This window comes from Pelodiscus sinensis, chromosome 25 (genome assembly GCF_052426305.1).
Source record: "Pelodiscus sinensis isolate ZL-2025 chromosome 25, ASM5242630v1, whole genome shotgun sequence".
NCBI classification, from domain to species: domain Eukaryota; kingdom Metazoa; phylum Chordata; order Testudines; family Trionychidae; genus Pelodiscus; species Pelodiscus sinensis.
Genome location: NC_143076.1, coordinates 9,363,723 through 9,388,412, shown reverse-complemented (window position 1 = coordinate 9,388,412; position 24,690 = coordinate 9,363,723). Strand labels below are relative to the sequence as shown.

The following is a 24,690-nucleotide window of genomic DNA, read 5'->3' as shown; positions in this document are numbered from 1 at the left end:
CAGCGCGTCTGGGCTGTCCGCTGCCCCTGTGCTCCCCGGCTTTGCTCCCCGTCTCCCTGGTCTGGGGAGACGTGGAGCAAAGCCGAGGAGCACGCAGGCAGCGTCCTCAGAGGCTTTGCTTCCCGTCTCCCTGGTCTGCTGGTCTCCAGCAGACCAGGGAGATGGGCAGGAAACCCCGTTTGTAACTGTGGATCTGACATAAGTCGGATCCGCATAACTCGGGGACTGCCTGTACCTCTATCATATCCCCCCTCAGTCTTCTCTTTTCTAAACTGAAAAGTCCCAGTCGCTTTAACCGCTCCTCATATGGGACCTGTTCCAAACCCCTAATCATTTTAGTTGCCCTTTTCTGAACCCTTTCCAAGGCCAAAATATCTTTTTTGAGGTGAGGAGACCACATCTGTACACAGTATTCAAGATGTGGGCGTGCGATAGTTTTATACAGGGGCAGTAAGATATTCTGGGTCTTATTTTCTATCCCTTTCTTAAAAATTCCTAGCATCCTATTTGCCTTTTTGACCACCGCTGCACACTGTGTGGAAGTTTTCAGAGAACTGTCCACGATAACTCCTGATTTGTTGTAGCCAAATTAGCCCCCATCATATTGTATGTATAGTTGTGGTTATTTTTCTCCAATGTGCATTACTTTACACTTATCCACATTAAATTTCATTTGCCATTTTGTTGCCCAATCACTCAGTTTGGTGAGATCTTCTTGGAGTCCCTCACAGTCTGCTTCTGTCTTGGCTATCCTAAACAGTTTGGTATCATCTGCAAACTCTACCACCTCACTGCTTACACCTTTCTCCAGATCATTTATGAATAAATTGAAAAGGATTGGTCCCAGGATTGACCCTTGGGGGACACCACTAGTTACCCTTCTCCATTCTGAAAATGTACCATTTATTCCTACCCTTTGTTTCCTGTCTTTTAACCAGTTCTCAATCCAAGAAAGGACCTTCCTTCTTATCCCATGGCCATGTAATTTACACAAGAGCCTTTGGTGAGGGACCTTGTCAAAGGCTTTCTGAAAATCTAAGTATACTATATCTACTGGATCCCCCTTGTCCGCATGTTTGTTAACCCCTTCTAAGAACTCTAACAGATTAGTAAGACAGGATTTCCCTTTACAGAAACCATGTTGACTTTTGTCCAACAAATTATGTTCTTCTACATGCTTCACAATTTTATTCTTTACTATTGTTTCGACTAATTTGCCCGGTACTGAAGTTAGACTTACCGGTCTGTAATTGCCAGGATTGTCTCTAGAGCCCTTTTAAAATATTGGTGTCATGTTGGCTACCTTCCAGTCATTAGGTACGGACGCCGATTTAAGGGATAGGTTACAAACCACAGATAATAGCTCAGCAATTTCCCATTTGAGTTCTTTCAGAACCCTTGGATGAATGCCATCCGGTCCCAGAGATTTGTTAATATTAAGTTTTTCTATTTGTTCCAAAACCTCCTCTAATGACACTTCAATCCGGGACAGTTCCTCAGATTCATCACCCACAAAGGACAGTGCAGATTTGGGAATCTCCCCAACATCCTCAGCCATGAAGACTGAAGCAAAGAAATCATTTAGTTTCTCTGCAATGGCTTTATCGTCCTTGATTGTTCCTTTTATAGCTCGGATCATCTAGGGGACCCACAGGTTTTTAGCAGGCTTCCTGCTTCTAAAGTACTTAAAAAACATGTTATTTCTTTTTGAGTTTTTGGCTAGCTGTTCCTCAAAATCTTTTTTAGCTTTTCTTATTACATTTTTACACTTGATATGACAGTGTTTATGTTCCTTTCTATTTATCTCACTAGGATTGGACTTCCACTTCTTAAAAGATACCTTTTTGTCCCTCACTGCTTCTTTTACATGGTGGTTAAGCCACAGTGACTCTTTTTTTAGGTCTCTTGCTATGTTTTTTAATTTGGCCTCCAGGACATCTCTCCTACCCTTCCCTATGTCATTGGTACCTACATGTACCACGACCACCGGCTTCTCCCCAGCACTACACATAAGTCCATCTAGATGCCTCGAGAGATCCCCAACCTTCGCACCAGGCAGGCAAGTGACCATACGGTTCTCCCGGTCATCACAAACCCAACTATCTATGTTTCTAACGATCGAATCACCCACTACTAACACCTGCCTCTTCCTAACTGGCATTCCCTCCCCCTCAGAGGTATCCTCAGTGCGAGAGGATACCGCAACATCCTCTGGGAGGAGGGTCCCAACTACGGGATGGTTTCCCTCTGCTCCCATTGAATGCTCTGTTCCCTTCAGACTGTCATCCTCCTTAAGAGCACTGGGGCTCTCAGACTGGAGGTGGGACAGTACTACAGTGTCCCAGAAAGTCTCATCAACATAGCTCTCTACCTCCCTTAGCTCCTCCAGTTCAGCCACCCTGGCCTCCAAAGTCCGAACTCGGTCTCTGAGGGTCAGGAGCTCCCTGCAACGGGTGCACACATACGCCACCCGCCCACAGGGCAGGTAATCATACATGTTACACTCGACGCAATAAACAGGATAGCCCCCACTCTGCTACTGGGCTTCTGTCTCCATTTTTCTAATGAATAAGTTTAAGTATAAATGGGGATTCTTTTATAATAATCTATATTCCAGAGGTTTAAAGAGTTATGTTTTAAAGAAGGTCAGAAGGCACTAGTGCCCTCTAACCTCCCCCTCCAAACTCCAAACTGTTAGCTATTCCTGTTTGCAAGCTCCCTGGCCGCTGAGTCACAGGCTTATATAGCTCTGGTAGCCCCGCCCCCTGACTGAGGCTCAGCCAATTAACAGAGGCTTCTAGATTTCAAACCTTTTAGAAGCTCCTTCAAACAAACCAACCAACCAACCAACCAGACAAACACAAGCTCAGCACACAGAAAATAACTCCCCCGCCCCCCCCCCAAACACACACTCCAGACAGCCACTTACCACAAGAGTCCCGTTTTTACTCCTCTTTTACCTGGAGAACTCCCTCTCCAAACTCCCTGTTCACTGTTCCTGTACAACAGTACATATGCTGGTCTTCTCGTTGCTCAAGTACAGGTCTGACCTTCCTGGTCCGGTATCCTAAGGACCTGATCAGTCCCAAATGAGGGGATTTGCCAGATCAAAGGAGGTCCTTCCCCTCAGAGCCCTTGCTGAATCTCTGTTCCCTGGCTAGGGCTCCAGCCCGGCCCTGCTGCTGCTTGGCCAGCCTTGGCTCTTGGGGCCAGAGCTCCCTGGCTGTCTCTGGGCCAGCCCCCCATGGCCAGGGCTGCCTCCTACTATAACCTGGCTTCTGGGGCCAGAACTCCCTGCTGTGCTATACCTCCTACCCCCTGACACAGGACTCCAGCTGAATCACCAGCCCCCTCTGATGCACTCCTGTCCCAAGGCCAGACCTCCCTATATCTAGACTCTGTGGTCCAGGAAGATCTGTGGTCCTTCCATATCACGGATGTTGCCGAACCAGAGAGTCCCGGTTAAGAAAAGTACAACCTGCATGGTAATCTGGAAGGCCAATATACTGTCCTTCTGCAAATCCATCAAGTCCTATTTTTGCTGTGATATTTGTAAGAATTCAGCTATGGCAGTGATGGCAAGGAGTGGCGGCAGTTGGGAACAGATTTTATTTAATGATTTTAAGGTACTCTGATGATTATCCTCAAGCTGAACAACAGCTAATGGTGATTTTGTTATTATTCTCATTCTTCCCATTCCTTCCTATGTGCAAATGCCTGGTTTCAAAAACAGATTTTAAACTCTTTGGGGAAGGGACTATTTCCTTAGACAACTCGTAATTCAACAGGCACCAACCCTGACTGTGACAAACATGATATTAAACTCATCTACTAGGGCCTACATCAGATTAAGGAAATTAAGGCCACCCAACTAAGGCTGCAGAACTGATTCATAAAGCCTTCAACAGATAGGCCTGCTGTCTCAAACATGAAATTTGTCAAGAAGACCAACACAAGTTGAAACAACTACAACATGACCAAGCTACATGACTGAAAAGTGCACCTCTTTTTTCCGTACAGACATGGACAGCATTTAACAGAGTCCATGTACAGAACTTGAAGGAAGGGTCTGCATTACTCTGTCCCAAAGCAGAACGGAATGAATCTCATCTTGCATCATCTTCAGGCGGCACTATAAACCCACGTATTTGCAATTGCATTGCCCAAAGTACCACAGCAGAAGAAAATGGAGTAACATACTAAAAGGCAGAATGAAACCAAGAGCAGATTATATTAACTACCCCCCCCCCACACACACACTTCTCATTGTTTCCACGATTTATGCACAAGTCTTAGCCCACAAGGCTATGTGCTTTAGTAATGCTTACATAAATCACTGAAATTTGTTAGAAGAGTCCTTGGTTAAATGTTACACTGTGTTGCAACTGAGCTATTTAAATATTGTCATAACACTATCACAAAATAGGGTAAAGGGTCCAAAGACCCTCCACAGCATTTAAGCATTTAATACAGGGCTCAAGCGGCACAGAGCCTTGCACAGGCCCTTGACACAGGGATGAATTTCATTGATCGGACATGCATATCAATCAGCTACTGTAAATAACAAGGTTAAGTAGCATCACTCTTTTGGTCTGTGTTTAATCTTGCCAAAGACAGAGAATGTTCACTTGTTAACATTTATTTTCACTTTTGAAGACAAGGCTCAGTACCGTGCCTGACCTGGTATTAGTGTTTTCCACCCTAGCTGAACTCTATGACGTACTCAGGTAAAGCACACTTACAACATTTGCCTTCTGCAACTATTGCATCTCTAGAGTAAACAGAAACCTTACCCTAGTGGCTGGGAGGGGAGCTCAGCCCGGTTACAGTTTGCTGCAACTCATCTTGTCGAGTGGGTGGGGCCTTACACTGTGTCCCTTACACATTAGCTCCTAATCTCAGACTCTGTAAGCAAACAGATGATAAACCTGAAAACTTTCAAACTTCAGCTGACCTTATTTCACTTACTAGAGTCTTTCTATAGCAATTTTAGGGTTTTGTACTGTATCTTATGCTTTTAATATAAATAATGACAAATTAGTTTTAAAGCTTTGGGGGTGGGGAGGTTAGTCTGTAAGGCTATGTCTAGACTGCAAGCCTCTTTCGAAAGAGGCTTTTTCGAAAGATACTTTTGAAAAAGCCTCTTTCGAAAAAGAGCATCTAGACTGCACACGGAACTTTCGAAAAAGCAAGCTGCTTTTCCGAAAGGCAGTCTGGATGCTCTCTTTCTAAAAAGCCCTGTTTGCTTTCAAGAACGCCTTTTTTCGAAAGAGCACTTTCGAAAAAAGGCGTTCTTCCTCGTGGAATTAGGTTTACCGCCATCGAAAGAAAAGCCGCATTCTTTCGATTTAATTTCGAAAGAACGCAGCTGCAGTCTAGACGCAGGTGAAGTTTTTTCGAAAAAAGGCTACTTTTTTCGAAAAAAACTCTGAGTCTGGACACAGCCTTAGGGTATGTCTAAACTGCAAAGTTAATTCGAAATAACAGCCATTATTTCTAATTAACTTTTATAGCGTCTATACATGCAAACCGCTATTTCGAATTTAATTCAAAACAGCAGCGTGCATAATTCGAATTTGGTAAACCTCATTCTACAAGGAGTAACGCCAAATTCGAAATAGCTATTTCGAATTAAGTGCTGTGTAGACACTTAATTCGAAATAGGGGGCCTCCAGGCCTTCCCAGGGAGCCCTGTGGCCACTCTGGGAACAACCAGGAAAACCTACTCTTCTCCCCCAGCCCCAGAGCCATTAAAGGGGTAGAACCAGGCCACAGTGCCTGTGCCAGCTCCAAGCCTGCCAGCCCAGAGCCAGCAGTGGCCACCGGGGCCCCTGACCCAGTGGCCCCAAAACATGAGCCAGCAACTCACTGACAGCCAGCCCTCCACCACTCCCCAGGAGTGGTCTGCCAGCTCCCAGGAGCCTGACAGGGGCTGGAGAAGGCGGGCGCTTTCCTGGTCCAGGGTAGAGATCATGGACCTTATTCAGGTTTGGGGGGGGGGATGCCCCAAACATCCATGATCTCCGCACTAGATGGAGAAGCGTGGCCATCTATGGCAGGAAAGCTGCCAGCCTGGTCACCAAAGACCACATGCAAACCCAGGAGCAGGTTTGCATGAAAGTCAAGTTGGTCCGGCGAGACCCCTAACCCTGATCTTCCCCTACCCCTTCTTCCCCTTGCTTCCCCCTTCCAGCTCTCTCTTCCCCTCTCCCACCTCCTTTTCCCAGTCTCCCCAGAGGTTCATCCCCCCTCTCCAGTTTTGCTCAATAAACCCAGTTTCTATTTTTGAACATACGTGTCTTTTATTTGACATCAGGAAGGGGGGTTAGGGAGGGGTAAGTGGAAGGACGTGAGGGAGGAATGGGGCACGAACCCCCGGAGGGGAGGACCGGGGAGGCTCTGAGGGCTCTTTGGGGTGGACGCTCTCCCTCAGGGCCTCCTGGATACTGACAGTCCCCCGACGGACCACCTGGATGGCAGCCTGCAGCAAGTGTAGCCGGGCTGATGGCAACGACCCTAAGAGACGCACAAGCATACCCAGGGGCAGCTCTGGCTCCATGTGGCCGAGTGCTGCGGTGTCCTGAGTTCAGGCACTCCAGGCACTCCAAGACAGGACTGCTTTGCTGTCCTTCATCGAGATAAACAAGCAAGCGGGGAACCCTGAGAACTGTCTGTCCAGGGTGGGGTTAGGGTCCCTTTAAGCACAGAGCTCAGTTAGCCTCAGGCAGCAGCCCCACACACTAAGTCCTAACCTGATGCCCTGCCGGCACTGGTTCCGGTCAGCCTTAACTTCGGTTCAGGGTCCACTCAGTGTGGATGCGCTATTTCAAAATAGTTTGTGTGTACAGGCAGTCCCCGGGTTACGTACAAGATAGGGACTGTAGGTTTGTTCTTAAGTTGAATCTGTATGTAAGTCGGAACTGGCATCCAGATTCAGCTGCTGCAGAAACTGGTCAGTTTCAACAGCGGCTGAATCTGGACACCAGTTCCGACTTACATACAGATTCAACTTAAGAACCCCAGGCATCCCCAAGTCAGCTGCTGCTGAAACTGATCAGCAGCTGATTCCAGGAAGCCCGGGGCAGGGGCTTCCTGTAGTCAGCCCCTGGTCAGTTTCAGCAGCGGCTGACTTGGGGACGCCTGGGGCAGAGCAGCTGGGGTGCTGCTGGGTTGGTCCAGTAGCACCGCCACTCCTCGGTGCTACTGGACCAACCCAGCAGCACCCCAGCTGCTCTGCCCCAGGTGTCCTGATTCAGCCACTGCTGAAACTGATCAGCAGTGGCTGAATCAGGACTCCTGGGGCAGAGCAGCTGGGGTGCTGGGTTGGTCCAGTAGCGCCAAGGAGCGGTGCTGCGGGACCAACCGGCAGCGCCCCACCTGCTCTACCACAGGCCCGGGGATTTGCTCCACGTCTCCCTGGTCCGCCTGGGGGGGGGGGGGGGGAGGCGCACTAGCTGTATCCCCCCACAGCAGACCAGGGAGACGCGGAGCAAAGCCGCGGGGGACCCGGGCGGGACCGCGGCGCTGATCTGGAAGCGCCACAATCCCGCCCAGGTCCTCCTCCGCTTTGCTCAGAGTCTCCTTGGTCTGCAGACCAGGGAGACGCTGAGCAAAGCCGCGGGGGACCCGGGTGGGACTGCGGTGCTGATCTGGAAGCGCCGCGATCCCGCCCGGGTCCTCCTCCGCTTTGCTCAGCGTCTGCAGACCAGGGAGATGCTGAGCAAAGTGGAGGAGGACCGGGCAGGATGCGGCGCTGATCTCCTCTCCTCCCTCCTCCCCCCCCCAGCAGACCAGGGAGACGCAGAGCAGCTTTTCTCGCCCTGGAGGACGGGGGCAGCGGGACCGGGCGTCCCGCCACTCCCGTCCTTCGGGGCGAGAAAATCCCCGTTCGTAACTGCGGATCCGACATAAGTCGGATCCGCGTAACTCAGGGACTGCTTGTATAGATGCGTTATTTCGAATTAGCTTAATTCGAATTAACTATTTTGAATTAAGTTAATTCAAAATAGTGCTGTAGTGTAGACATACCCTGACAGGAAAAACTTTAAAAACAACAAATGCTATCATCAGATAGTGTCCAAATATTTTCTCTCGTTAATTTTGAATGCAGAGCAATTAGAAAGTGCAACCTAAATACAACATTAAGCTTTGTCTACGCTTAACAGTAAAGTGCAGCTCTCCCAGCGCTCTATGTAAACCACTTTGCGAGGGGAGTGGCTAACAGTGCTAGGAGCTGGTGTTTTACTGCGCTGTAACTTGGGCCGCATCTTCACTAGATGGAAGATTGACACTGCCGCAATTGATCGTCCAGAGTTTGATTTAGCAAGTCTACTTAAATCTCACTAAATTTAACTCAGAGGTTGACCCCGCTGGCTGCTGGTACTCCTGCTTCTGTAAGGAGTAAGGGAAACCAACAGGAGCGTTTGCTCCCATCAGCCTCCCACTTTGGGGAGGCTAGATCAATGCAAAATAAGACACGTCGACTCCAACTACGTAAGTAATGTAGCTGGAATTACATATCTTGAGTCAACTATCTCTACGAGTGTAACCTGGCTTTGCTGCACTTGGAGTGGGGAAAGGGGCAAGCCTGTTTTTTCATACACCTGTGCCAAACAGAGCTGTAAAGTGCCAGTTCCCCTGCCTAACACAATCTAGGGATGCTAGGAATTTCAAAGGGGCAGCGCCGCCTTATCTACTATTCAATTAGTGATTTACTTGATACTTAGCATCCTTACCCCAATCTCCGTGCCACTCAAATCAGCCGGTGTGGGGGCCATGTGCTTCTCTGAGCATCTCAAGCTGGGGGGGGGAGGGGGAATGCTGCCCCTCCCTCAGCACAATCTCACAGCTCCCACTGCCTGGGCCGTGTTTTCAGTGCAGACAGCATGCCATGTTCCCCCATTCCCAGCACGTGATGCACAGAGAGCCCCCACAGCCAGCCACTCTGAGCAGTGGGAAGTCAGGGAGCCTGTCAGAGGGACCTGCTGGACTACTGACTGGGAGCTACCTAGATATGTGCCTTCCAGTCACAGCCTGCACATGGCACCCCTGCCTTTCCTCCCCAACTCTTTGCCCCCTCTTGTATCCCCGTCCCAGGTCACAACCCTAATCCTCTGAACTAGGGATGTGAAAGGTTAACTGGTTAACCAGTATATATCACCCTTAATGGGCATCTGGAGCAGCCAGGGCACATCACAGACAAGGGCTACAAAGAGGGCTGGAGACTCAAGTCAGAGTAAAAGAATATGCCTGAAATAAGAACAGCTCTTTAGGGTAAGAATCTGTATGCAGTAAGTTTTAGTTAATTAGAACAAGCTATGCATTTACTTTTCCATTTTAAATAGGTAACTTACTTTGATCTGTCTGCTTTAACTAGCAAACGCGTAAATCTCAGAGTTTGTACTTAACACAAACACTTTTGTTTACTATCGGGCCCAATGAAAATAATGGTTACCTGGGGGCATCAACCATTTGTGCACCTCTCTCATTAATAAAGAGGGTGAACATTCTCATGAGCTTTCCCTGTATAAAACTTTTACACAGAGTAAGACAAATGTATTTGGGGCTTTGAGCCCTTCTGTGGGTTGGTTTCCTGGGTGCTGTGCCTTAGAACTGCATCCTTTCAGAGCTGAAGTGTTCAGTGTCTGCCCTGCTCTGCAGGGGACAGGTTACTCCAACTCTGAGCCTTACCTGGGGTGACCACACCCTGTCACATACACCACAGCTGAAAAGCTGCTTTCTCCAAGCCTTGTTGGCATGCGTCAACCACTGAAGTAGTGTTGAGTAGACTGGGTACACAACTGGGGACCTAGGATTGTAAAACGTTGCAGTCCTTGTTTGGAGAGTCAAGTCTCCACTCTTGTTGCACTGAGGGATATCACAAAAAATCCACAAGAGCATCCTAAACAGTGACTGCAGCATGTGACAAGAAAATTAGCTATATTAATTCCATTGTTAGAACTGTGTGACTAACTTCCCAAACTGAATGCACCCTACTCTGCATCGTATTGACCAAGAACACTGTGATGGCAGACAGACACTGTATGAGTGGGATCAAAGTATTAGAGGACTGGATAGACAAATCTTGCCTACTTGACACCTAAACCACTATTATAGTTCATTCACAATCCCAGTGACTAAAAACCATTTCCCTAATCCAATCTGACCTACTGATCAGTTCACCTTTAAAAATACCCCACTGTCTTTTCCCACTCTTCTTCTCAATACAAAGTTTATTTTTCCAGCCCACTTTCAAGGCTCCACATAAAACTTTTTCTGTTTCCTCTTGTTGCATGCCCACTGTAACATGCCCACTGCAGCAACAATATTAGCCTGGAGGCAACTGATTGTATTATAGTAAAACCTAAAGGTCTTAGACCCATTATGCTAAACAGTGTACTAATATAACTGAAAGATGGTTATGCCCCAAAGAGAGCTTACAAGCTAAATGCAAGATGTGAAATAAGTGGATGCCAGAAACTGGGGAGGAGAAGCACAAAGTAACAGTGAGATTACAACTGGAGTAATAAACAGCAGTCTCACAGGACATACCATCTGCACAACCATTTGTAAAGATCTGCGTAAGTGTCATGGCAAAGATTACTTCAAGAAGGAATCTGAAGGAACAATGAACTATGGAAGTGTCTCCTGGAAAATCTGATATATGATAAGTGAAAACTTGTATTGTTGAACTTCAACATTACTGCAAATCTAACCATACCACTTCTCCCACAAATCACTACATCTGGAATGCTCTTCCAGTTCCAGTCCATTCCAATCTCTCAATTTCTAAATGACTTTTAACTGAACCATCAAGATGTGCATAAGCCATAAATGAACAGTGACAATCTTAACGCTTAACAAACAATGGTCATGTAGCATTACAGTACCATTGTTGTTGTTGAAGTTTTTTTAGTTACAGAGTAACATGGCTACCCCTCTGAGAATCTTATTGATATATCTCTTGCCCTTCCTGCTCATCCATACCCATTCTAAATACACTCCTTGGACCATATCTAGAACAGCACCTTAAGCTCCTATAAGCATGTTAATTAGAAAGCCAGCAGAAACAATAAGCTGTGTATTTGTAAATCACAAGAAAAATTCACTTATTTAGCTATAGTATACTGTACAGCTATAAAACAGCTTATACTGAGAGACAGACAGAAATATTAATAAAGATAAGTTTTTATATTTCTAAGTGCATAGATTGGGGTGGGCAAATCTGGTTTGCTAGGGTTAGCCCCAACAGCCGCCCCCACCATATTTACCTGAGATTGTGCAGATATGGGTAATTGCAACTCCCATTGGCTACCGATTGCCATTCCAAGACAATGGGAGCTGCGGGAAATAGCGTAGACTGGGACACCACTAACTCTGGCAAACCACTGCCATTTTACTGCCAACCCTGGCATAGATTAAGATCTAAAAAGGTTAGCTGCTACGTATTTTACTAAGTTAATTCAATAAACAAAACAATTATAAAACTTATTTTGGACTACTTGAATTTATATTTCCTGCTAATGCTAGACGATAAAGATGAATGTTGGGTTTCTAGATTATCAGGGAGCCATAAGGAGAACAGGGACTTCCTCCTATTTTTCAGATGGGGTCCATAACAGTTAATTATAGAAAATGTGTAGTAGCAGCTGTTTAGGGCACTGTTGGGAGAGTACTTCTCTCGCACTTGTCCAAATTTTTTGTGACCTTTCTAAAGAAGGTTGGAGGGTGTTGGGGGGTGAGAGAATATTAATTGGAGGAGTTCTATCATGAGCTGTACTCATCATTAACTATGCTCATCATTCTATTGCTTAAATAATTAAGAATTGTAAATGTCACTTCACTGTTCTAAACTGTGGCAGCCTGTCTGCCAAGATATTGGTTTTGCATTTAAATTGTTGTTCTGCCCTTATTAGTAAAGTAAATAAAAATTTTAAAAAGGGTTCATGGTCACGTCTAGACTAGTCAAAGAGATTGAGTTTAAAAATGTGTTGTTGATCTCTCTCACCCTTAAACAACGAGAAGTCCTCTGGCACCTTACAGACTAACAGTTATTGAAGCATAAGCTTTTGTGGGCAAAGAAGTGGGTCTTTACCCACGAAAGCTCATGCTCCAATAAATCTGTTAGTCTCTAAGGTGCCACAGGACTTCTCATTGTTTATGCAGATTCAGACTAACATGGCTACCCCTCTGATACTTCTCTCAGCCTTATCTATGGCAAGAGCATTGGACTCTTCAGAGAATGAGTTTATTTCCATTTTAAAATGTGTGAGAGTAACATCTAGGGCTTCATATTACTCTCCATTTACACTGACACCATACTGAAGTGAACAGGAATCTTCACAAAGATTAAGCACAAAATAATATTTATTATCTTCTATGCACCAGGTTGCACATTCAGCACTGATCAATGGAAAAAGATGCTCATCCTAAGGACCACAACTATTTTTGCCCTTTGTTTCTCTTCCTTGTTCATACTCTTGTCTCCCTGTTTCTCTCCCTCTTCCATCTTGGTCTCTCCTCATTTCTCTGCATTTTCTTTCATGCAAACCATTCTCAGGGGCCCAAAATCAAGAAACTAGAACTGACATCCAAAGCGGATCACATCGGATTAATTTTTAGTAGGGCTGTTAAGTGATTTAAACCAAGATTAAAAGGATTAATCACAATGTTAAAAGTCTCAGAGGGGTAGCCATAATATTAAAAACGAGTGGTCCTGTAGCACCTTAGACACTAACAAAAAATATATATAGTATGAGCTTTCGTGGGTAAAACCCCTCATATGAGGGGAACTGAGAGCCCTTCTCTCTCTCCTAATCGTCCTCCCCCCCCCCCCATTTGTTAGTCTACGGTGCTACAGGACTACTCATTCATAATGTTAAATAATCAAATACCACAATTAATCATAATCGTAAATAACCACAATTAATCATAATTGTAAATAATCAATATTTAACTATTTTGGATGTTTTTTTAAATGTATTGACTTCAATTACAACACAAAATCCAAAGTGGACAATGCTCACTTTATATTTATTACACGTCTGTGCTGTAAAAAAAGAAATTGAATACAAGTCTGTAGTACAATCTCTATCATGGAAATTGAACTTACAAATATAACATTATGTACAAAAAACTGCATTAAAAAATAAAACGTAAAACTTTAAAGCCTACAAGTCAACTCAGTCCCACTTGTTCAGCCAGCTGCTCTGACAAACTATTTACATTTGCAGGAGATATTGTTGCCTGTTTCTTGTTTATAATGTCACCTGAAAATGAAAACAGGCATTCATGGCACCCTTATAGACAGCACTGCAAGATATTTATATGACAGATGCGCTAAAGATTCATATATTCCTGCATCCTTCAGCCCCCATTCCAGAGGATGTGCACCCATGCTGACGATGGGGTCTGTTCGACAGCTATCCAGTGCAATGCAGACGATATATGTTCATTTTCATCATCTGGGTCACATGCCACCAACAGAAGGCGGATTTTCTTTTTTGGTGGTTCGGGTCCGTAGTTTCCACGATGGAGTGTTGCTATTAAGACTTCTGGAAGCGTGCTTCACAACTTGTTTGTCCTTTCATATTTTGGAAGGCACTTCAGATTCCTAAGCCTTGGACTGAGTACTGTAAATCTCTTTAAAAGTCTCTGCATTTTGTCAAATTTCCAGTGAAAGTGTTCTTAAAGTGAACAACATGTGTTACGTCATCACCCTAGACTGCTATAATATGACATATGGCAGAATGCAGGTAAAAGAGCAGGGGATATACAATCTCCAAGGAGTTCAATCACAAACTTAATAAATATTTTTAATAAGCTTCCACAGCATGGAAGCATGTCAGTGGAATGGTGGCCAAAGCATTACAAAATTGTAAGCAAACTTATTTTTCTTAGCAATTAACAATTAACTGGACCCCAAGGAGGACTGAATCGACTTGTAGACTCTAACATTTTATATTTTAATGTGGCTATGCAACAAAAAAATTCCATTTGTGAGCTGCACTTTCACAAAAAAGAGGCTGCACTACAATGGAATAAGAGGGAAGGTCCTCTTAGACTGATATCTGGATAAAAGTTAGGAAACAAAGGATAGGAATAAATGGTCAGTATTCAGAATGGAAAGAGGTAACTAGTGGTTTCCCACAGGGGTCTGTACTGGGACCAATCCTATTCAACATATTCATAAATGATCTGGAAAAAGTTGTAGTCAGTGAGGAGGCAAAATCTGAAGAGGATACAAAACAACTCAATATAGTTAAGTCTAAAGCAGACTGTGAAGAGCTTGACAAGGATCTTAGAAAACGGGGTAAGACTGGGCAGCAAAATGGGAGATGAATTTTAATGCTGATAAATGCAAAGTAATGAATATTGGAAAACATAATCCTAACATAAGTATAAAACAAGAGGGACTAAATTAGCTGTTACCGCTCAAGAGTGATCTTGGTGCAATTGTGGATAGTTCTCCAAGGTGCAGCAGCAGTTAAAGTAAACATAAGGTTAAGAATCGTTAAGGGATAGAGAATAAGACAGACAATATTTTATTGCCTCTATAAATCCATGGTACACCCCATATCTGCATGCAGTATTCAAGATGCAGACACCTCATCTCAAAAAGATATCTTGGTATTGGGCAAGGTTCAGAAAAGGGCAATAAAAATGGGATGGTACAGCTGCTATATAAAGTGAGATTAACAAGACAGACTTTTCAGCTTGGAAAAGTGACCACTAAGGAGTGGATGAAATGATAGAGGTCTATAAAATGATTAGTGTGGAAAAAATGAATAAAGAAGAGTTATTTACTGCTTCCCATACACAAAGATTAGGGGATCACCAAATGAAATTAATAGGTAGCAGGTTTAAAACAAAGGGAAGTATTTCGTCACATGACATACTGTCAACCTGTGAAACTCACTGCCAGACGATATTGTGAAGTCTAAGACTAACAGAATTCACAAAAGCGCTAGATAAATCCATGGAAGATAGGTTCATCAATGGGTAGGAATGGTGTTTCTAGCCTCTATTTGTTAGAAGCTGGGAATGGGCAGGAACGGGGGGAGGGGAGGAGAGGAGAGGGTCACTTGATAATTAGCTGTTCTGTTCATTTTCTAGGGGCATGTGGCATTGGCCACAAGACAGGATACTGGGCTAGATGGACCTTTGGTCTGACCCAGTATGGCTGTTTTTATGTTCATATACTTGTAGAAGGTGAACTGAAAAATACTACAGGTTGAACCTCTCCAGTCCTGAACTCTCTGGTCCAGAGACATTGGTCTTCTAGACTGATTGTAGTTAGTTGAATGCCCATTTTTCATGGGTGTGGCCAAGTTTTCTGTGGTCCCATAAAGTTTGTTTACAGCCACCAGTTGTAGTGCTCAGTGTTCTGGCTGTTATTTAGCTCTAACTTACCCCTAAGTATCCTCTAACAGCCCAATGAGGAGTGGAAGTGTTAGTAATGCTGCTAGACAATATTGACCTTCTATGATTCAGAAAATTCTCTTGTTTGGAACTGGCCAGGCCCTGAGGGTGCAGGACTAGAAAAGTTCAACCTTTATTTCTTTTGTTCATCTTTTTAACAGTGCAAATATTTGTGATAAAAATAACATTGAATACCAGTGTTCCCTCTGATTTTTCCCACCCTGAGAAGAACGAATTTTGTTATGTGCACCAATATGGAGAAGATGTACAAGATGTACCTTAACATTGGTGCACATAAAATTAGTGTGGCAGGGCTGGGGCCAAGGAATTCAGTGTGGGATAGGGATGTAAGCAACTAGTCAACTACCTGATAAGCATATGCTTATCGGGTAGTCAAGTAGTGATGCAACTAGTCATTTCCTTCACTCCCACTGCCTCTATCAGAAAGTGGCACCAAGAAGGATGGGGGGGGGGGGCGAGGGAGGAGTACAGGAGCCTGGTCTGGGGGTAGCCAGCTTAAAAGCCAGTTCCCTCCAGCATTGTCTCCATGGGGGAGGCATAGGCACAGCGAGGAAATGGTGCAAGCAGGGAATGAAGCAACTGCGGGATGGCTGCTCGGGTGGACAAAGCCATGTTGGGGACCAGCTGCCGCTGAGGCCACACTGTGGAGTAGCTGCTGCTTGTGTTTCGGGCCTAGAACATGTGGCTGGCAGGAAGGTTGCTGCCACAGCATGTTGAGGTTGCGGGCGGGCGGGCTGCTGCCAGGGAATTGAAGCTGCAGGCAAGCGGGTTGCTGCCAGTGGGGATTGGAGCTGTGGGCAGGTGGGTTAGAGATGGAGACGGGCCTGCAGCCACACTGGGGAGTAGCTATTTGGGCGGCCATTCTGGCATACTGTAGGTTGCCGAACTCTGACTCGGAGGCTTGTGTGCTGCTTAAAGTATCAAACTACGAGCCCGAGATCTGAGAACTTAGAAGGGCATAGCAAAGCCGAGGATCACACTAAATGATGAGAGCTTCATCTTTATTTATTTATTAATGAGGCTGCTGTATGTAGGACTATTATTGACTTTAAAAAGTATCACCAGCACAGCACACTGACACGTAAATGGAAGTGAATAAATTAAATCTCAGCATGCCACTTCTGAAAGGTTGCTGACCTCTGGCCTATGCTTATCAGGTAGTCAACTAGATGCTTACATTCCTAGTATCACATGTATGTCTTCTTGAATCACATGTATGGATCAAGATGAATCGAAGTAGGGGGTGTTAAACTGATTTTGTGGATTTTAGACAAACCTTGAGATAATGTCAAACAGTTTAGGCCCAGCATGAGGACTTTAGAATCATATTTTCATTCCAGAAAAATCAAGGGTTTTTCTTTTTAAAATATCCAAACCTAGAGAAAAATGTATAAAGAAATATAAACCAACAGCAACTGCTTCTATAGTGTCCTATGTCTGATTTCATTCTGTGCTGTGTGGAGACTGACAGCTGGCCAGCAGAGGGAGTACAAAGTAACTAGCACTGTTCCAAGAACTGCATGATAAGCATCACTAATGCTGGAACACAAAGTAGAGAACAAAATAGAAGCATCTTAGCATCTACAAGAAACACAAAAGGAGAAAAGGCAAACCCCCCAGTATCTGCAAAATGAGAAAGAAAAAGACAAAAAACAAGTCTTCCCCCACATTTCATGGGAACTTCAAACAAATATAACAACTGCAAACTAACAGTTGCTTTTCAGCATCTGTAAGGTCTGCTGTTTTCCCTTCCCACCCGCTAACTTGGGAAACTTCAGCATGAGCATTTCAATATGATGTATCAGGTTCAGGGACAATGCACAATGTGTATTTTGTTTCTAATGAAGGCACATTTAGTTGTAAACAAGGAGTAAATATGTGCTTATAAAAACTCAATTCATATGGTAATCCATGTATTGAAAACAACATTTTATCCTCACAAGATTTACTGTTCCTTACTTTCTTTTGGAATCCCATTAATTTTACTTTATTTCTTATTTTTATTCCTCTGCCATTTAAGCTAACAAGTCTGTCTTGGTATTTCCACTTCCAACTCTAGCTTTAAGTTATTAAGCAATTTTAAATATTAACATTGACAAAAACTTCTGTTTGTTCTGTCACTTCATATGGGGGAGGGGGGGCTACTGAAATGCTGTGACTCAACCAAGTGACAGGCTCTCTAATGTGGAAAAGCAGACTTTTAGTGATGTTTGTGTGTGAGGCAAATTCAGGTGGTAACTACAACTAATTCTTATAACTAAAACCCTACTAACTACATTTTAAGTAATTAAATTACTGAAGAGTGTATCTGCAATCAAATCATAGCACATTTTAGCTCTGTACAACATAATATCTACGTTTTTTACAGTTGGTATGTACTATTAATTTTAGCAACCCGTAACAAATTCATGCCATGAAATATTCGAATGATGATATATAAAATCTGAACACATTTAGACTACTACAGCAATGTTAAGGAAAGGATTGTTACCACCAGCAATGAAGATGTATAATATTAAAGCATGCCATCTTCCTAAAGACTTCTCTTTTTTTTTTTTATTAGACAGCATGGCACGACTCTGTTGCTCAATTTACTCCACACAAAATTACTTTGTCAAATTGTCATCTAAGCTCTCCAAAACGCAACTTTATTTTAGAGACATAGATGTCACAGAATGACCTATATTTTGTTCAAGATCATGAAATGAAAACTTCTGTCAATAAAGTTCTGTCAGTAAACTTCTTTCACTAAATGTGAAAAAGTGCATCTAGGAACCGGGTAACCATAATTACAGATAGCTATAAAGTGAATAAAACCTTTACATTTAATAATGAGTTTTGTAATTTTTAACTTATATATATATATATATATATATATATATATATATATATATATGTGCATTTACAAAATTAGACATCTTGCTTGTGACTATGAATTCAATGCTACACTTGTACAATTGGTTTCTAGCAACTTAATTATGTAAAATGTAATAAAGTAGCTATATTATTGCTTGCCCAGAGCAACATGTACATAAACAATTCAAGTAGGTAACTGAAATACAAAGTGTCCTACACCTGGTCAGATTTATTAACTTCCTTTCAGGTTATGCCAATGTGACAGAATATGAGGAAAACATTTTATGTTAGTTTTTGTTAAGCTAAAAATCATCACTTTACAAATGTCTTTAGTAACTATACAAATTTAATTACAAATTTAATTACAGAAAGCACTCTAAATTTGCACTTAAATTCACATTTCTACTTGTAATCAAAATGACAACTAAATTCTCAAATATACTCCAGCATCCTATATTATAGGAACTAATCTTATATTATAATATAGGAGCTAATCTTAGGCTCCTATATTAGCTCAAGATTGGCTGAAAGTTCTTCCATTAAGTCACCAGCCATATAATCTCACTCAAGAGAAAAAAAAAACTAAGATAACTAATTAGCCAGCATTAATTTCAAATTCAGGACCAGTTGCTAAGAGTTTATGTGAATACAAATATTTGCTTTAAAAAAATCTTTAAAATAAAAAATACAAATTATTTGAAATGTCAGGACTTTTTAATGAACTGTCCTTTGGCACTTTAAGAATTGCACTTTTTTGCTTTAAAGTGGGATGCAAGCATACTAACTTCAGAGAAACCACCATGTTATGCACAAATAATATTGAGGTATCAATTTTATAGTTTTAAAACAATAAAGAGGACATGAAAAGTAAATTCAGGTCCTTCTAGCATTACAACTTCATATCTACAATGCCTGGGATAAAAATATCAAAATCAATAATTGTTTTAATTGAGTTCTGTGATGACAAGTTAAACAAATCATACATATTTGCTTTCTCTGGAAGACTGCAATAAAATCCCAAATAGTTAAACAATTAGAGTTAAGGCAAAACAGCTGACATACTGTAAATTGTTTTTAGAAACTCACCAGCGTTGTAAGTATGTGTTTTTCTATTGTTTTCCACCAATGTATCTACAGTTTGAGAACTAACAAGTCAGACGATTTCAATAAATTGTGTGGATGAGTTCATCTCAGTGCCCAATGCACACCACAATTCTACTTTAAATACAAGTTGTCTTGGCTAATAGTGTGCCTTTGGGTTGGGCTTTTCTCTAACAAGATAAGCTGTTAAGTCATGCCTTGATTTTAGATCTGCCAACATATAAATTTTTCTAATGCAGCCTCCTCCGCCCACCATCAACACTGCTATACTACTCTCTCTCTCCCCCCACTACCACCAAAAAAAGGCACTGCAGGGCAGAAATTCCTCAGGTGCTCGCTAATGGAATTCCCAGGGTCTCTGAGCCGCTTCGAGGATCAAGAGATCTCATAGCCCCTGCTGGGGTAAGGAGCAACGAGTCTGTTCCATTTAATCAAATACAGAATGAATTTTCAGCCCTATTCACTAGGCTGTCTCCAGGGCTCCAAAAAGGCACCAGGGAGCTAGAATCACACTAATGTGGCTCTTTCAGGCAAATATAATTAGTTTGATTTTAAAAAGCCACATTAATAATATCACCTCAGTACTATTATTCAGATCACGCCAGTGATACTGTAGGAAATGAAAAAGAATTGTAGAAAAGGAATTTATTTCCCTGTAAGCTCATCTTTTAAAAGTGACAGTCCATATTATTCCATATGGCAGGATTCCTTAGCTTTATATTTTTGGTTAAAAGTATCTCCTTTACTCAGTTTCACTTCAATACAAATTAGCATGAACACTGAAACTGGTACCGATTCCCTTGTTTTAGAATTAATGCCACAAAAAGGCCATTAAATACTATAACTGCACAATGCTTTTACATTTTCTTGGTTTGTGCATTACCACAAATACAAAATAACTTTCTCCTTTAATTTGCCATTTTTGCTTACATCACAAAATACAATGTCCATTACAAGACACAAGAAACCTTCTAAAAAAGCAGTTCCAATAAAGAGACTGGTGACAGGATGCACTGGGGAATTCAGAGAAAATAAAAAATACATCCCAATTTATTCCTATTATAGTCAATATAGTACATAATATCAGGGTTTTCCCCTTGAAGTTCTGTTTAAAAACCAACACCTGGAATCCACAAATATATCATTTTTCAGTCCAAATATGCAGTTGCAAGGGAAAACATTTCCAGTTAATAAGATTTTTCCCTCAGCTACATTTTAAGATAAAACAAAGAGCCCAAACTACCTAATTTACTAAGAGCAAAAAAAGTAATGAAAAATGTTTGTGTCAAACTGCAAACAAACCATGTCTGATGGTTAAAGGCTTCAGAAGGGTAGCCAAGTTAGTCTGTAACGGGAAAAATGTAAACACCACCTTAGAGACTAACAAAACATGTTGATATCATCCTCCTGTTTTGTTAGTCTCTAAGGTGCTGCAAGCCTATTTGTTGTTTTTTAAGTTTTTCCATGTCTGATGAGACAATAGAACAAGAACAATTACACAGTGTTACCTTTCACTTTTAGTGACAAGAGCCCCCACTCATTCCACTCTGCCTTGCTGACCTGCATAAAGCAGTCCGTCTAAAAAACATCAATTTAATTAACTCACTTCAAAGTCAAGCCACCTGCAGCAGCAGGCCAGGACTGATGCAAACCTGTATGGGCTGGATCAAGGAGGTCTAACTCTACGATCCGTTGTACTTTTTGATACTGAAGCTTAAGATGTGCTCAAGCAGTTAATACCAAAGATGAAGGGTTTGAAGAACTCAAGAGCAACCTAAGGGTTTTATTAGACAAAAATGAGTTTCACAGGCATCATTACTTCTCATAAATAAAAATCCTGGAAATCTCTACTTCACTTCTAATACTCCAGTCATCTGAAGAAGTGGGTTGCGCCCACAACCACCATCTACATGTTTTGTTAGTCTTTAAGGTGCTACTAGATTATTTGTTGTTTTTAAAGTTTTTATTCATGAGAGTGTATCTTCTGCTCTAGATTAATCAATATTCTGAATGCTGTTAAATATTAAGAACAGTAAAATACACTTATGTTACAAAGTCTCAGGAGTAGTCATATTAGTTTGTAACTTTAAAAATAACGAGCAGTATTGTGACACTTTAGAGACTAACAAATATATAAGAGCACAAGCTTTCGTGGGTAAAACCCACTTCATCAGATGACTTGGAGTTCTTCCGTAAAACTGTCAAAACACTGGCTGAAGTCAACTTCAAGGAGTGCAAAGTTTTTCCCATTTGACAGTGTTTGTCTACTTTTCCAAGATGCTCATTTATGCACTGTACAATTTCAACACGTGGTGCTTAACAGATAGTGGTAGTCCATGCTGCTCCTGGTTAGTTAGAATGTTTTCTAGTTCAGTAGCAGTTACAGTTAAACAGCTAATTTAAAATTTCCAAACAAAATCTGATATTTTATCCTGCCCCAAATGAAGAGAACCTCCTAACCTCTGCTGTTAGAGATCATCTTAGAAAAAAATTGCAATTTACAATGTAATGCTTAGAAGGAACTGTTACTGAAGGTTAACAATATGAAGTTGACAGCTGTTGGCCTCAATCACATTTTACCATTTAGTTCTGCTGAGTAGAAGTTTCTGTCCACAAGGTAGTGTATTGTTATTGTACTTGACAGCAGAACGACTGAAGACCAGGTAGCCTATGTTCTGCTGCCCTTGTTATGCTCTGCAAACTAAGATCTCAACATCAGAGCTTAAAGAGGCAGTCACAGTAGCTTCCTGAGTAGCCCTCTTCTCTCACAGCTAATCCAGGCAAGTCAGGAAGGCAATCACTCCTGTCTCCCCTAGGTTTCAACAGGAGGATCTGAGACGGTGGCTATTAAAAACAAGCCAACCTTAGTTTCAGGGAGGACCAACTAGTATCTGCTGATTTTTGTCTCCAGGAGCAAGCCTTCCTCACACACCCCACCTGTCTATTTTCACAGAAATACTGCGGAACCTACAAGGTGGAAAGTCCTACCCAAGCCTTGTAGCATCACAGGAGGGCAAACAGCCTACAAGGCTAGCACCAGCCAGGGACAGCTTAGCACCTCTCTCAGGGGATGAGCCACTGGCAATTACAGAGGGCTTTCCACACTGGCGGGCCCTCTCTAAGGCATCACAAGGCAGTGGACAGTCCCTGAAGGGAACTGCCTGGAGCCCCCATGGGGGGACCTGGCCCTGCAAGCCCCCAAAGATGACCCCGCTGCCACTGACACAGTCGTCAGTTGCAAGGATTGTAGAAGGCAAGAGCCTGCCACTCCCCCCTCCCGCTACCCCCCCCCACCTAGCACCCCCCCACCCCCCCCCGCCACTCCCCCCACCCCCCCCTAGCACCCCCCCCCACCCCCCCACGCCCCCCCCACTCCCCCCACTTAGCACCCCCACCTGGCCAGGCCACCCCCCCGCCGGTACCTCTCAGCAGGCGGGCTGCTCGTGCCCACACAGCCCCGCGCCCGCTCGGCAGCCGCCCCCAAGCACATTCCAGAGGGCGCGGGCGACGCGGGCCGGCCCCTCCATCCACCCCCGACCGCCGCCTCGCGCACACTGACCGCCCTCGGCTGCGGGGCCCGGGCCGCCCCGCCCCCACGCGCGCCCGGACCCGCCCCGGCCTCTCAGCGCCCGAGGGCGCGCCCCGGACCGCTCTCAGCCAATCGCCGCTGGCCCCGCCCCTCCGCCCGGAACGTACCAACGCTGCGGGGGGAGGCGGGGGAGACCATCGGGCAAACATAGGCGCCCAGTAAGGAGCGCGCTGAGCGGAGCCCGCCCGACGGGACACGGCGCTGCTGGCCGTTTAACGGCAGAAGCGACTGAGCGGCGGCGTCGGGCCTACGCGCGCGGCGCCCCCCCCGCTCCGAGCGCGCATCAAGCGCCTTGGCCACAGAGAGCGGCTCTGCCCCGCCCCCCCCCCCCCGTCTGCCTGGCACAGCCCCGCCCCCCCCCCTGCCCCGCCCCCCCCCCCCCAGTCTGCCTGGCACAGCCCCGCCCCCCAGTCTGCCTGGCACAGCCCCGCCCCCTGGCTCCACTGCCCCGCCCCCCAGTCTGCCTGGCACAACCCCGCCCCCTGGCTCCTCTGCCCTCCCCCCCCCCCGTCTGCCTGGCACAGCCCCGCCCCCTGGCTCCTCTGCCCTCCCCCCCCCCCGTCTGCCTGGCACAGCCCCGCCCCCGGCTCCTCTGTCTGCCCCCCCCAGTCTGCCTGGCACAGCCCCGCCCCCTGGCTCCCCTGCCCCCCCCCCCGTCTGCCTGGCACAGCCCCGCCCCCTGGCTCCTCTGGCCCCCCCCCCCGGTCTGCCTGGCACAGCCCCGCCCCCTGGCTCCTCTGGCCCCCCTGTCTGCCTGGCACAGCCCCGCCCCCTGGCTCCTCTGGCCCCTGAGATTGCCTGGCACAACCTTGGGCCCTATCTTGCATGACTCTCCACAGCGTAGAGCATGCCCCTCTGCGTGGGGGAGTGGGCCTGTGACCAAGAGGTGTGTGGAGATCCTGTCCCCAGGGTTCATCCTGTAGACCCATCTCCCCCTGTCTGGGTGTCAGCGGATACCCCAGCCTCACAGAGGAGTCTGGATGGAGGCAGCATTAAGGCCCAAGAACGGTGGCGCTAAGGCACTAACGCTGGGAGGCTTTATGGTTCCTTGTGTGTTTCACAGGTTTGGGAGGGCTTCTGGCTTGGCATCTGGAGTAGTTGAACTGACTCCCACCCACTGCTATCTCCTGAGCGGACAATGGCACATTCTAAATGCAGTAACCTAACAGCCCAGCAATTCTTTCTGCTGCTTCTCGCATTTTGCTTCTATGGGTCTCTAACCATCCCCCCAAATTCCCTTCTCACCTTGCACCATCCCCTTCGTGATCATCAGCACTGTGGCAAAGATACCGGTGTTCCGGTGTTCACAGCCCCTGTGCTGAGAAACTGGGTTCTGTTTCCTCATGCCCACTGACCATTTTATGAAAGTGTACCAAACAGCATTAAAAAAAAGTTGGACTGACAATACTAAACAATAAAAATGGGTTGGGCTGAACTTGAATGGTGTCCAGATTCAACCATAGAAGATTATACTAAATACATGTGGCATTCTGATCATAGAATCATAGAACTGGAAGAGACCTCAGAAGGTCATCAAGTCCAGCCTCCTGCTCTAGGCAGGACCAATTCCAACTAAATCAACCCAGCCAGGGCTTTGTCAAGCCGAGACTTAAACACCTCTAGGGATGGAGACTCCACTACTTCCCTAGGTAACCCTAGGGAATTTCATTTGCAATGAAATTCAATATTGATGACTAGTTAAG

General features: G+C 44.6%; 1 protein-coding gene across 3 annotated transcripts in view; it reads right to left on the bottom strand.

Moving 5' to 3' along the window:
* Positions 1-22,979, bottom strand: part of CDON (cell adhesion associated, oncogene regulated) — a 99,975-nt gene extending 76,996 nt beyond the window's left edge. For 2 of the 3 annotated variants that reach the window (XM_075909599.2, XM_075909600.2), the window contains exon 1: positions 22,821-22,979. The gene's annotated coding sequence lies outside the window, so the exon portion shown is untranslated. Of the gene's footprint in view, positions 1-19,383; positions 19,940-22,820 lie in introns of those variants that run through there. The other variant, XM_006122311.5, reaches the window with a different exon arrangement.
* Between the last annotated feature and the right edge of the window lie 1,711 nt (positions 22,980-24,690).